Source organism: Triturus cristatus, chromosome 3_2 (assembly GCF_964204655.1).
Source record: "Triturus cristatus chromosome 3_2, aTriCri1.1, whole genome shotgun sequence".
NCBI classification, from domain to species: domain Eukaryota; kingdom Metazoa; phylum Chordata; class Amphibia; order Caudata; family Salamandridae; genus Triturus; species Triturus cristatus.
Genome location: NC_140584.1, coordinates 76,301,370 through 76,317,113, shown reverse-complemented (window position 1 = coordinate 76,317,113; position 15,744 = coordinate 76,301,370).

The following is a 15,744-nucleotide window of genomic DNA, read 5'->3' as shown; positions in this document are numbered from 1 at the left end:
GAGACAGCGCAAATGGCTAAAAACAATACAACATCTCATGGAGAACGCGACCGGATCAAGAAAACTTGTCGGCGAACGCAGGGATTCAGGTAAGGCGATCGCGCGCGCGCAAGAATGTATTATTTTACAGCGCGAGCAAGAAACAAATTATCGCCAAGCTGCGGAAACCGGAATTTTTGACATTTTCGCGCTCTCCGCGGAACGCAAAAATGTCAAATTATCGCAATTTCCGCGAACGGAACGAAATTTTTGCCCAGGCCTAGTCAAAGCTCACCAGGAAATCTTGTGTGTCGTCAAATGGCATACTATCCAGGATACGTAACAAATCCTTAGTGTCTTCAATATAGGTGGGCATTGATCTCACAAGGGGCTTCAAGAAGAAATCTACAAAAGTAGAGTGGTTCAAGGAGAGACCCTATCCCAGAAATTATAGGTCTTCCGGGCGGTGGTATGATCCCTTTGTGAATTTTTGGTAACACATAAAAATATGGAGTTACCGGATGTAGAGTCTTAAGAAATATAGCCTCATGGTTGGTAATCCAGCCTTGTTCCAATGCGTCATCTACTGATTCTTTGATGGTCGCCATAAGTCTTTTTGTTGGATCCAACTTCAGAGGGTAGTAGAACTTCTTGTTATCAAGCTGCCTTTTACATTCGCGTCTATATGCTTCTGAGTCCATTAAGACCGTGGCTCCCCCTTTGTCCGCGGGTTTTACAGTGATTGATTTATCGTCTGATAGTGTCTGAAGGGCAAAACGCTCCTTGTTTGAAAGGTTGGTAAAGTGTCGATTCCCAGTTTGGAAGAGAGTTTCAGTGTCTCTCAAGACAGCCCTCTCGACAGTGAGCACTTCTGGTGGAGTCAGATGAGTAGGTGGGGTAAACGTGGATTTAGGTCGTAATCCAGTGTTTATATTTGTACTTTCCTCATCATCTTGCAGAGGTTTATCCTTGAAGAAGGTACGTAATCTTACCTTCCTGAAAAAGCCGGCTAGTTCTTGTCTAGTCAGAAAGGGATCTCCTTTATACGTGGGGGCATAGCCGAGTCCTTTCTCTAGGACGCCAATCACATCTATAGTAAGTGTACGTTTGCTGAGATTGACAATCAGACTGTCGCGTTGCTTGGGCCTGGTAGTGACGTGTCTTTCTGGTTGCTCCATGTACGAGACGACGGAGGACTCCAATGAACATTGGCTTGGGCCGCTCTTCTCTTTCCTCTGGAGCGGCGTTGGCCTTGTCCTAAAAAAGGCTGCTGTTGGAAGTTATCATTGTACATCGGACCAGGGTACATCTGGTGTTGAAAAAGAGGCTGTGGATAGTTATACGGACAGGGGGGCCACCACTGTGGTGGCGGGGGACCTCCAAAAAAGTTCCCTCTCCTAGGCCCCCTCTTCTTCCAATTCTGCCCTCGCGGTGCCTGATTTGGAGCTGAATCTGAGTCAGATGAACCGCCATCACTACCAGATGTAGAATAGTTCGAGCCAGGTCGTCTACCCTCTTGGTTATATGTCGGTGGTACATAAGTGTCACTGGTATAGGGATATACCCTTACCATCGAGAATTTAGCAAGATCTTTTTTGAATTTGATAATTTTGTTAGCTAGGATAGTGTCTCTAAATTCTTTATTCGTTTTCTCGGTCTCTTTAGATTGTTTCTTGAAAGTGGCAGTTACCAGTGCGGACTTAATCTGGGATTCCAACGTCTGAATCTCTTCTAGGATACTGTCAGCTATTCTCTTGGCTGTTGTTATAATCAGGATCAGCCAGTCCCTTGTGCAGCGCCAAGCCACCAGGGACCAGTCCTTGAGAAATGCCTTATCCTCCAAGAAAAGCCTGGGCGCATTAGTCACTATCAGACCAGTTGGCGCACAGTCTGATCGTAAATACTCGGTCATTATTGCAACCATGTACATGTGTGCGTGAATGTGTACGTTTGAGAAATAAAACTTTATTCCAGTCATCATTATTGATGATAGTAGGGTTAGATGTTACATCGATGATGCTAGGTGTTTGGAGAATGTCAAGTGCCACTGCATCATCGAAGGAGAGACCCTGCCTCTCAGACATCTTGAGAGTAAACTGAAGGGTAGAAAGAAAGAAAGAAAGAAAAGAAAAAAACGTTATCCATCCACTGAGTGTGCAGTACAGGAAAAGTCCCACAGAGCAAACCAATGAGTGTACAGGTTCCTTACTCTTGAAGGAATCTAAAAAGGACCTGCGGCCGAGGCTGCTCTATATATCAACAACACAGCAAGAGCTAGGGGAAGGTCCAAGGGAGAGGTTTAAAGACCTGCAGGTTGTGTTTCCCTCAATCACTAACACAATAACCACAAAACAACCTGGGTCTGTGCAGAATCAAAAAGATAAACCAGGAGACAATACTCACAGCTGTTCTGACATCTCTTTAGGAGAGAAACCCTTCTAGAACAGGACCCATCATTCACAGAAGGTGGTTATTTGTCATCATTTGGGTCTGTGATTCTCAGAGTGACGAACCTAGTCTAGACATTATTGACCAGGGAGCGCACAGAGAGAACGCAAAAAAGGGGGTTGCTGTCAGATCTCAATATGTGTCAAAACGACAGTGTACCCAAAGGTTGTGAAGGGTATCCTAGAAAAAGCAGCACTAAATAATAATTGGTGAAGATAAAAATGACTAGAGGAAATCAAATGTTCTTTATTAACAGAGTGCCCCTGTCATAATTAAAAAGCAGTATTGCAACTTAGCAAAAATTCTTTATCATTATGCTATTGTCCATATTAGTAGGGTCGACATGTTTCTGCCCAATTTGATCTATAAGTATCTGGGCTTTCCTCAGGACCTTAGATGCTGCTGCTATAGTGAAAAAATGTGACAAAGAATATGTCAAAAATTATTTTAAATGAAATTGTTTTTAAATGAAAATCCTACCGCACCGGTCAATTCTTGAATTTCAAGATATCGTGAACCGGATACCTAGGGGAACAAAAAGAACAGTTAGTGGTAACATATCTCCTGGTGTACTTAGATTCAGCAATTGGTCTATTCTCTTAGATGACTCAATAAAAGCATTCAGTAATGCTTAAAAGCACTTAGTAATTGAATTAAGTTGCACTTACCCAGAATCATTGGGTTGCGCCCTCACCTCAACCTGGTCCTTACTCAGGGAAGGGGGCCCGCTCTATTTAAAAAGGAAGACAAAATCAGGCTCCATTTTATGATGCCCAAAGCATAGCCTTCAAGTTAGTATTGGCTAACAGCAACAAGACTAATCTAGTGCACACTCACGTGGAATGGAAAACATACTGTCAAAGTCAATGGACCTATATTGTGGTGATAGTCTAAGTGGCAAAGTGCCTATAACTATGTAGTGTTTGTAGAAACAGAGTGTCTCTTTGTGACTAAATAGTCACTGTCTGTCTGAGATCATTGAAAAAGTTTTCATTGAAAAAGTCTTTACAGAATGAACCGCTATTCCATATACCCATGATGGGGTATGTTTGTCAGTCACATTTCATATTCAATACCAAAATAGATGTAACTTAATTGTTCACAAGGAACAGGACAAAAAGACTATAGGAATCTCTTAGGGAGTAGCCAGTACCTCACGCTCAAATAAAGTTGATAGGAGAAAAGCTCAAGGAAGAAAAGGGAACGCCAAACTCACCTCTCCGTCGGTACCCCAGGGCGGTCTTTGAGTAAAGACCGGCGGTATCGCCGAGGTGGCCTGCGCGCTCTTAATAGCCCAAAGGTCTTAATTGGTTGCAGGTTCGCGTGTCCGAAAAGCTGGTTAAGCTAATGCCTGATCAGAAGTCTAATCTAGTGCGCATGTGCAGAAGAAGCGACACTAGACCAAAAGACAGAGGGTCTATTCTAGCACGCATGTGAGAAATCAGCGACACTAGACCAGTAGCTGGTGTACGGACCTCCGCGCTTTCAAGGTAGCGCTCAAACAAGCGCATGCGTGTATGGAAGACACATTAGTGCACAAACCAGCGTATGCGTGCTGAGTGTATCTGAGCCCTTCGTTAATCGGAGAAATAAAAGGACAGGGCTGGATTCTGTATTAATGTCAGCGCCCGTTATATTCCGCTCAAATGTACAGAGATGGTATATTCAAAACAAGAAAAAGCACAGTTGCTAGCGGTTCGTAATGTACTAGCAGATCTTTGATAGATGGCATAGTCAGTATCATAAAATATCAGTAAATATTAGGTGCATCTTCAATCTATGCCAAAAACGATTTAAACATAAACAATTTGTGATTCATAATCGGCATATGTGAAATGAACAGTAGAAGAGTTGTCTCACGATAAGATAAGATATAATATACCTAGAGATGCCGACAATGGTTCTTTCATATGAATAATGAAAGGGACAAAACAAAGATGGTCTGTCAAATGAGAGCTTCAAGCTCAAAATATCGACTAGTTGTATCGATATCTAGTATCGACAGTTTATAAATGGGTTTATAACAGCAGCCAAGGAATATCATCATTCAGCCCTATGGTATTTGAGTGTAATCGATGTACCCATCGTTGTTCTCTGCGTAGCAGGAAGTGTTGGACATCTGTTATGTGTGAGGGAATAGGGGGTTGTTCTAAAATAACCCAATGTAGGTCAGTTTCTTTATGACCTGCTGCAATAAAATGATTTGTGAGTTTCGTCGCACTTTTTTTGCAGCGTATAGTACTCTTGTGTTCTGATATTCTTATCTTGATCTTACGAGATGTCATGCCCACATAGTTCTTCTTACATGGACATTTGATCAGATATATGACTCTTTCCCTATTACAATTAGTGTGTTTGTTCAGAATCCAAGGTCTATTCGTGCCGATGTCTACCTCTGTTATATGCGAGGTCTAAGGGCACACCGAGCAGGTGCCACAAGGAAAATGGCCTTTAACAGGAGGTAAACCCCATAGTGTGGTGTTGTCAGAACTTTTCATTTCTCTGGGACGTGTGTGTATCAACTGATCCTTTATATTAGAGCTCCTTTTGAAAGCAAAGAGAGGAGGAGGTAGAGCTTCTCCCTCAATCTTAAGCAATTTCCAGTTTTTTAGGATGCTCTTCTTCAATGCGTTGGAATAACAGCAATATGTGTTAACGCATGTAATTCTTTTATCTCCTTCGACCGCTGGGTTGCGAATCCTCTTTTCAAGGAGAGCTTCTCTGTGATTATTGACAGCCCTTTTCATAGATGTTCTAATGATTTTTAGGGGGTATTGTCTATCAAGGAGCTGTGCTGAGAGATGAGAGGCATGATCTCGATATTTAGAGAGGTTGGAACAGTTCCGACGTATCCGGAGAAATTGGCCGAATGGTAGATTCTCCCTTAGAGCTTTCGGATGGAAACTCTGAAAATGTAATAAGGAGTTACGAGCCATCGTTTTTTTCTATAGTTCAGTACTAAGCACGCCATCGTTGGAACCAATTAGTAAGTCCAAGTAGGGCAGGCTGATCTTAGAAAATTCGCAGGTGAATTTCAAGAATTCATTTCTGTTATTGAGCCAACTATGGAAATTCTTGATTGTATCCGCAGAACCTCTCCATATGACCAAAACGTCATCTATATATCGCTTCCAGGTCAAAATATGACACAGAAACAGATTGTCTGCAGATAGAATTTCTGTCTGCTCAATGTGGTGAACATATAGATTTGCTAGAGAAGGAGCGAAAACACTTCCCATGGATGTTCCGGAGATCTGTAGAAATAGTTCATCCTCAAACTTGAAAAAGTTTTCCTTCATGGCTAACGCTGCACAAGACATAATGAACTCGACTGGTGTAGTGCTCTGAAGTTCCACTTGTTCTAGGAGCATTTTGACGACAGACAATGTCTCATCTTGAGGAATACAGGTATATAATGACTCCACGTCAAAGCTCACCAGGAAATCTTGTGTGTCGTCAAATGGCATACTATCCAGGATACGTAACAAATCCTTAGTGTCTTCAATATAGGTGGGCATTGCTCTCACAAGGGGCTTCAAGAAGACATTTACAAAAGTAGAGAGTGGTTCAAGGAGAGACCCTATCCCAGAAATTATAGGTCTCCCGGGCGGTGGTATGATACCTTTGTGAATTTTTGGTAACACATAAAAATATGGAGTTACCGGATGTAGAGTCTTAAGAAATATAGCCTCATGGTTGGTAATCCAGCCTTGTTCCAATGCGTCATCTACTGATTATTTGATGGTCGCCATAAGTCTTTTTGTTGGATCCAACTTCAGAGGGTAGTAGAACTTCTTGTTATCAAGCTGCCTTTTATATTCGCGTCTATATGCTTCTGAGTCCATTAAGACCGTGGCTCCCCCTTTGTCCGCGGGTTTTACAGTGATTGATTTATCGTCTGATAGTGTCTAAAGGGCAAAACACTCTTTGTTTGAAAGGTTGGTAAAGTGTCGATTCCCAGTTTGGAAGAGAGTTTCAGTGTCTCTCAAGACAGCCCTTTTGAAAGTGAGCACTTCTGGTGGAGTCAGATGAGTAGGTGGGGTAAACGTGGATTTAGGTCGTAATCCAGTGTTTATATTTGTACTTTCCTCATCATCTTGCAGAGGTTTATCCTTGAAGAAGGCACGTAATCTTACCTTCCTGAAAAAGCCGGCTCGTTCTTGTCTAGTCAGAAAGGGATCTCCTTTATACGTGGGGACATAGCCGAGTCCTTTCTCTAGGACGCCAATCTCATCAATAGTAAGTGTACGTTTGCTGAGATTGACAATCAGACTGTCGCGTTGCTTGGGCCTGGTAGTGACGTGTCTTTCTGGTTGCTCCGTGTACGAGACGACGGAGGACTCCAATGAACATTGGCTTGGGCCGCTCTTCTCTTTCCTCTGGAGCGGCGTTGGCCTTGTCCTAAAAAAGGCTGCTGTTGGAAGTTATCATTGTACATCGGACCAGGGTACATCTGGTGTTGAAAAGAGGCTGTGGATAGTTATACGGACCGGGGGGCCACCACTGTGGTGGCGGGGGACCTCCAAAAAAGTTCCCTATCCTAGGCCCCCTCTTCTTCCAATTCTGCCCTCGCGGTGCCTGATTTGGAGCTGAATCTGAGTCAGATGAACCGCCATCACTACCAGATGTAGAATAGTTCGAGCCAGGTCGTCTACCCTGTTGGTTATATGTCGGTGGTACATAAGTGTCACTGGTATAGGGATATACCCTTACCATCGAGAATTTAGCAAGATCTTTTTTGAATTTGATAATTTTGTTAGCTAGGATAGTGTCTCTAAATTCTTTATTCGTTTTCTCGGTCTTTTTAGATTGTTTATTGAAAGTGGCAGTTACCAGTACGGACTTAATCTGGGATTCCAACGTCTGAATCTCTACTAGGATACTGTCAGCTATTCTCTTGGCTATTGTTATAATCAGGATCAGCCAGTCCCTTGTGCAGCGCCAAGCCACCAGGGACCAGTCCTTGAGAAATGCCTTATCCTCCAAGAAAAGCCTGGGCGCATTAGTCACTATCAGACCAGTTGGCGCACAGTCTGATCGTAAATACTCGGTCATTATTGCACCATGTACCTGTGTGCGTGAATGTGTACGTTTGAGAAATAAAACTTTATTCCAGTCATCATTATTGATGATAGTAGGGTTAGATGTTACATCGATGATGCTAGGTGTTTGGAGAATGTCAAGTGCCACTGCATCATCGAAGGAGAGACCCTGCCTCTCAGACATCTTGAGAGTAAACTGAAGGGTAGAAAGAAAGAAAGAAATGGAGCCTGATTTTGTCTTCCTTTTTAAATTGAGCGGGGCCCCCTTCCCTGAGTAAGGACCAGGTTGAGGTGAGGGCGCAACCCAATGATTATGGGTAAGTGCAACTTAATTCAATTACTAAGTGCTTTTAAGCATTACTGAATGTTTTTATTGAGTCATCTAAGAGAATAGACCAATTGCTGAATCTAAGTACACCAGGAGATATGTTACCACTAACTGTTCTTTTTGTTCCCCTAGGTATCCGGTTTACGATATCTTGAAATTCAAGAATTGACTGGTGCGGTAGGATTTTCATTTAAAAACAATTTCATTTAAAATAATTTTTGACATATTCTTTGTCACATTTTTTCACTATAGCAGCAGCATCTAAGGTCCTGAGGAAAGCCCAGATACTTATAGATCAAATTGGGCAGAAACATGTCGACCCTACTAATATGGACAATAGCATAATGATAAAGAATGTTTGCTAAGTTGCCATACTGCTTTTTAATAAGAACAGGGGCACTCTGCTAATAAAGAACATTTGATTTCCTCTAGTCATTTTTATCTTCACCAATTAATATTTAGAGCTGCTTTTTCTAGGATCCCCTTCACAACCTTTGGGTACACTGTCGTTTTGACACATATTGAGATCTGACAGCAACCCCCTTTTTTGCGTTCTCTCTGTGCGTTCCCTGGTCAATATGTCTAGACTAGGTTCGTCACTCTGAGAATCACAGACCCAAATGATGACAAATAACCACCTTTTGTGAATGATGGGTCCTGTTCTAGAAGGGTTTCTCTCCTAAAGAGATGTCAGAACAGCTGTGAGTATTGTCTCCTGGTTTATCTTTTTGATTCTGCACAGACCCAGGTTGTTTTGTGGTTATTATGTCATCAGTGATGTCATGAATGATGTCACTAACCATGTCATGAGTGATGTAATATGTGACGTCATCATCAGTGCATTGCGGGGTGCGAGTTATAGTTAGCTGAACTAACTATAACAGGGGAATTTCTATGGTTTTGTATGAGGGAAATGTCCAGCTAACTATAACACCCCTGAAACCTATGGTTTTTTCAGTGAATTTCTAAGGTTTTTTAAATGCCAATTCCTAACTATAACACCCCTGAAACCTTTGGTTTTTTCAGTGAATTTCAAAGGTTTTTTAAATGCCAATTCCTAACTATAACGTACATGAAACCTATGGTTTGTTGAGTGAATTTCAAAGGTTTTTTAAATGCTAATTCCTATCTATAACTTATCTCTGAAGATATCATGTTTAATGATTTTCATTGGATTTGCATATTTTTCAAATTCTGTGTGTCAATTTCATTAATTACGTTTTTTTAAAAATACTTTTTTATCACCATTTTTTAAACTTATTTTTTCAATTAATTCTTTTAAAAATTAAAAAATATTATTTGAACTTAATGGGTTTTTCAAACATATTTTGTTAACTATATGTTCAAAACTTTATTTTATATATATTTTTTCAATGTTTTTGGATCCGCGCACCCTATGCGCACCGTTCTTGATCCCTACGCGATAGCATCCGCACATGGTAAGCGTTGGGTACGTGTTTAGTGCGCGATTGCAATGCGACCGGTACGTGACTCCCAGCCTATACGCGTCACGTTCGATGTACGTAACGCGACGTTTACGCGCTTCTGCGATGCGCCATCTGCGTCTATGATGCGGTATGTGCGCAGATCCCGCAAAATATTTAACATTTAAAAAAACATATATATATGTATTTCATGTGAATATTAATTGAAGACAAACTCTAAACTAGTCTTAAGACTAATATATTATCACATCTAATCCTATAATTTTTTTTAATTCAATTTCGCGGATGACCACTGGGTGCGTGCTGCGTAAGCGCAGGGTGCGCGGATCCCATGTGACCTGCAAAAAAAGAGATTTGATTGGTTCATTACACTTCCTCTTCTAACTATTGAAAGACCCCACCCATTTCAATCATTCTTCTTTGACCTTCTTTAGAGCACCATCTCTTTGGAGAGAAGAAGATTTTTTAGACTAAGTTTACACTTAGCTCTAACTTTTTTCAATGCGACTTTGTGCTATGGTGAGCAGTCGATCGATCTGATCTGCCGCCGGCAAGAAAGTCACAATTGCTAGGTTTTTTTTTATTGTTCCCTGAAGTTCATTGTTTGGTTTCTCCTTTTTTTTTTGTTGCAGAAAAACCAAACAAATTTAAAAATTGTTCAGAAAACTCAAAAAAATTATAAAAGAAGAAAGAAGAAAAAAAAAGTTCTTGTAAGAACTAACTTTCCTGGTTTAAAATAAGAGCTACAATTCTTTGTTAGTGCTAGTTTAGATGAATGTATGTGTAGTACGTAATTGACTGAATGAATGCATTAGTAGCGTATGGTGAATGTATAAGTGGAGAACTATGAGGAGGTGCTGCAGCATCACACAGTAACCTCTTTAACTGCAGTGTGCTGTAGTACTTCCGAAGCACAGGGATGCAACATATGTACATAAATATGTTGCAAATCTATGCTTCTGTCTGCACGGCTGCTTAAACTGCAGCCATGTGGTGACAAAGGCACCCTTGCACCATAGTGCAAGGATATCTGTGTCATGTGCTGTTTGTTTTTCTACAGGAAGACACACCTTCCTGCACAAAAACAATGAGAAAATGCATTTTTCTCCTTCAATGTATGCTGAACATTTCAACATGCATTGAAGATATAAAAATGTGGAGAAATTAAAACAATTCTCCTTGTTGTGCTTTCCTACACCAATTTTAGAATGGTGCACCATTCACACACATATCGAGATTTATGATTTCTGATAAATCTAGACATGTGTCTTGTTCTATGAGTATTAAGTGCAATCATGCACACCAACATTGATAGAACACGTTTTCAACACAAAGTGGTCTGCATGATGAGGTTGTATTTACATGGAGTATAAAAAGTGCACAGAGTGCCTTTTCCTCTCTTTGTAAATATGAAAGAGTATCTTACACAATAACTATGTTACAAAAAGTGACATATTTCCATTTTTAAAATTCCTTGCGAATGATAAAAGGTAAGCACAGAGTTTTGTCTGCAAAGATGTTCAAAGAAGAATGATTGGAATAATTGCAGTACTTCAATAGCTAAAATAGTAAATATTATGAACCCCTCAAATCTCTTTTTTTGCAGGTCACATGATATCTGATTATGGTCAGATTTCAAAACTACAAAGGTATAAACAGAGTGTTTTTCTAAACATGTTTCAACTTTGTAGCTTCTTGCAGACCTCCTCATTCTGCATATTGAGACTTAGTTAAACTTACCTTCACAGTAATAGGAATAAAAAATGGTACACATTTTTTTCACATTTCCATTCCAATCTAGATTCATAAAAATTGCTTATTTTAAAATTTGGATCTGTGAAAGAAAAGGAAAAAAAAACATTATAACATGTAATAATCCATTTTTTACAACACAGCATAATTTCCACAAAGTAATTTTTTTGCCTTTTTTGCTGTTCTCAGAATATATTAAATTTAACTAAAAATAGTGATTTCAATCGTACTCATCACTTAACAGCGGGCAAAAAAAAAACAATCTCAAAGATTGTTAAAAAAAAAACAACATGCTTTTCTCAAAAAAAAAGACAAGATACCAATCACAGATATATAAAATGCATACAGCTAACAAAATTTTATAAGTTTAACTTACAAAAACTGTAAATGTTGTCACTTTAAAATATTCACTGAATCTAAGGATGAATGTTTGGAGGATGCGCCATGCCCACAATGTTTTCCTTTAGTGATGTGTAAATTTTTGACTTTTCTTGAGGGGCAAACAAAGACCAATGCCACCTTCGTCATGCGCAAGATTTGCAAAAGAGTTCTGTTACGAGGGGATCCTAACAAAAAATACTCGTGCGGCACAGCAAGTATGATGAAACACCTAAGGACCCTTCATCCAAACAATCTTGCACGAGAAGAGTGCAAACAGATGAGAAACACTCCTGTTCTGTATCTGTAAAAAAGAATCACAAATAAGGTGCCGATTACGATCCGGTAGAAAAAATCCCCGTGCGACTCGTATCCGGTCTTTTTACCGTACGAATCGTACAAGTTCCGTACGAACTGGCAATCACGATTCGCATGGTAAAAAGTCCATACGAACCGCATTTGGAATCATTCCCCACACGTCCTCGGGTCGGAAAATGTGTCCGACACGTCCTCGGACGATTTACCGTACAAACGTGAAAAGTCAAGTCCGACCGAGGAATCACGATCCCACCCGTGCGTCCGAACTCACAACCGTATGGTTAAAACACCGTCCGCACCGAACTCCCATTGCAACCATGGAGATATGTGCCCGCATACGCGCCAAACACTCCCCCCAGCACCCATACGTTCGAGTCGTACTCCCCGTTAATGTACACCCCCCCTGTATGTACACCCGTGTACGTGTCGAACCCCCACCCGTGTATGTACACCCCAGTACGTGCGAGTCGCACCCCCACCCCTGTACGTGTCAAACCCCCGTGTACCTACACCCCAGTACGTTCGAGTCGTACCCCCACCCCTGTACGTGTCATACCACCGTCTAAGTACACCCCAGTACGTACGAGTCGTACCCCCACCTCTGTACGTGTCGTACCACCGTCTAAGTACACCCCAGTATGTTCGAGTCGTACCCCCACCCCTGTACATGTCCGACCACCGTCAATGTACACCCCAGTACGTTCCAGTCGAACCCCCACCCCTGTACGTGTCCGACCCCCATGTATATACACCCCAGTACGTTCGAGTCGAACCCCCACCCCTGTACGTGTCGTACCACCGTGTACCCACTCCCCAGTACGTTCGAGTCGTACCCCCACCCCTGTACGTGTCGTACCACCATCTAAGTACACCCCAGTACGTTCGAGTCGTACCCCCACCCCTGTACGTGTCCGACCACCGTCAATGTACACCCAAGTACGTTCCAGTCGAACCCCCACCCCTGTACGTGTCCGACCCCCATGTATATACACCCCAGTACGTTCGAGTCGAACCCCCACCCCTGTACGTGTCGTACCACCGTGTACCCACACCCCAGTACGTTCGAGTCGTACCCCCACCCCTGTACGTGTCGTACCACCGTCTAAGTACACCCCAGTATGTTCGAGTCGTACCCCCACCCCTGTACGTGTCCGACCACCGTCAATGTACACCCCAGTACGTTCCAGTCGAACCCCCACCCCTGTACGTGTCCGACCCCCATGTATATACACCCCAGTACGTTCGAGTCGAACCCCCACCCCTGTACGTGTCATACCCCCGTGTATATACACCCCAGTACGTTCGAGTCGTACCCCCACCCCTGTATGTGTCGTACCACCGTGTACCCACACCCCAGTACGTTCAAGTCGTACCCCCACCCCTGTACGTGTTGTACCACCGTCTAAGTACACCCCAGTACGTTCGAGTCGTACCCCCACCCCTGTACGTGTCCGACCACCGTCAATGTACACCCCAGTACGTTCCAGTCGAACCCCCACCCCTGTACGTGTCCGACCCCCATGTATATACACCCCAGTACGTTCGAGTCATACCCCCACCCCTGTACGTGTCCGACCACCGTCAATGTACACCCCAGTACGTTCCAGTCGAACCCCCACCCCTGTATGTGTCCGACCCCATGTATATACACCCCAGTACGTTCGAGTCGAACCCCCACCCCTGTACGTGTCATACCCCCGTGTACCTACACCCCAGTACGTTCGAGTCGCACCCCCACCCCTGTACGTGTCGTACCACCGTGTACCCACACCCCAGTACGTTCGAGTCGTACCCCCACCCCTGTACGTGTCATACCCCCGTGTACCTACACCCCAGTACGTTCGAGCCGTACCCCCACCCCTGTACGTGTCGTACCACCGTGTACCCACACCCCAGTACGGTCGAGTCGTACCCCCACCCCTGTACGTGTCGTACCACCATGTACCCACACCCCAGTACGTTCGAGTCATACCCCCACCCCTGTACGTGTCGTACCACTGTCTAAGTACACCCCAGTACGTTTGAGTCGCACCCCCACCCCTGTACGTGTCATACCCCCGTGTACCTACACCCCAGTACGTTCGAGTCGCACCCCCACCCCTGTACGTGTCGTACCACCGTGTACCCACACCCCAGTACGTTCGAGTCGTACCCCCACCCCTGTATGTGTCCGACCCCCATGTATATACACCCCAGTACGTTCGAGTCGTACCCCCACCCCTGTACGTGTCCGACCACCGTCAATGTATACCCCAGTACGTTCCAGTCGAACCCCCACCCCTGTACGTGTCCAACCCCCATGTATATACACCCCAGTACGTTCGAGTCGTACCCCCACCCCTGTACGTGTCCGACCACCGTCAATGTATACCCCAGTACGTTCCAGTCGAACCCCCACCCCTGTACGTGTCCAACCCCCATGTATATACACCCCAGTACGTTCAAGTCGAACCCCCACCCCTGTACGTGTCATACCCCCGTGTATATACACCCCAGTACGTTCGAGTCGTACCCCCACCCCTGTACGTGTCGTACCAGCGTGTACCCACACCCCAGTACGTTCGAGTCGTACCCCCACCCCTGTACGTGTCGTACCACCGTCTAAGTACACCCCAGTACGTTCGAGTCGTACCCCCACCCCTGTACGTGTCCGACCACCGTCAATGTACACCCCAGTACGTTCCAGTCGAACCCCCACCCCTGTACGTGTCCGACCCCCATGTATATACACCCCAGTACGTTCGAGTCGTACCCCCACCCCTGTACGTGTCCGACCACCGTCAATGTACACCCCAGTACGTTCCAGTCGAACCCCCACCCCTGTACGTGTCCGACCCCCATGTATATACACCCCAGTACGTTCGAGTCGAACCCCCACCCCTGTACATGTCATACCCCCGTGTACCTACACCCCAGTACGTTCGAGTTGCACCCCCACCCCTGTACGTGTCGTACCACCGTGTACCCACACCCCAGTACGTTCGAGTCGTACCCCCACCCCTGTACGTGTCATACCCCCGTGTACCTACACCCCAGTACGTTCGAGTCGTACCCCCACCCCTGTACGTGTCATACCACCGCGTACCCACACCCCAGTACGGTCGAGTCGTACCCCCACCCCTGTACGTGTCATACCCCCGTGTACCCACACCCCAGTACGTTCGAGTCGCACCCCCACCCCTGTACGTGTCATACCCCCGTGTACCTACAGCCCAGTACGTTCGAGTCGCACCCCCACCCCTGTACGTATCGTACCACCGTGTACCCACACCCCAGTACGTTCGAGTCGTACCCCCACCCCTGTACGTGTCCGACCCCCATGTATATACACCCCAGTACGTTCGAGTCGAACCCCCACCCATGTACGTGTCATACCCCCGTGTACCTACACCCCAGTACATTCGAGTCGCACCCCCACCCCTGTACGTGTCGTACCACCATGTACCCACACCCCAGTACGTTTGAGTCGTACCCCCACCCCTGTACGTGTCATACCCCCATGTACCCACACCCCAGTACGTTCGAGTCGAACCCCCACCCCTGTATGTGTCCGACCCCCATGTATATACATCCCAGTACGTTCGAGTCGCACCCCCAACACAACCTCCTAAGTACGGAGCGCACCCCAGGCCCCAACATCACAACCGCATGTACGAGTCGTACCAAGCCACACACAAGGACAGCACCGTACAACCAAATGGCCCATGTACACACCGTACACACTCTCAAAACGCACGTACACAACCAGGACAAAACAAAACAACACAAGAATACACTATACGAATGGCACAAAGCCACTAAACATGGCCAACAAACACTACAAAAACACCTTCACTGACCTGCAACTGCCAAAAACAAACAGAGGCCCAAAACACCACCACTCCTTATAACACACCCACCCAAACTTCAAACACAGCCACACCCACCAATGGACCAATAAAAAGGGCCCACACACACAAACCATGAGCCTTTGCAACAGACTCACTGCTGCCAGACACCACAGAACCATACTACAAGCTTCACCACACCTTACACTTGCACACCTTCACACAAC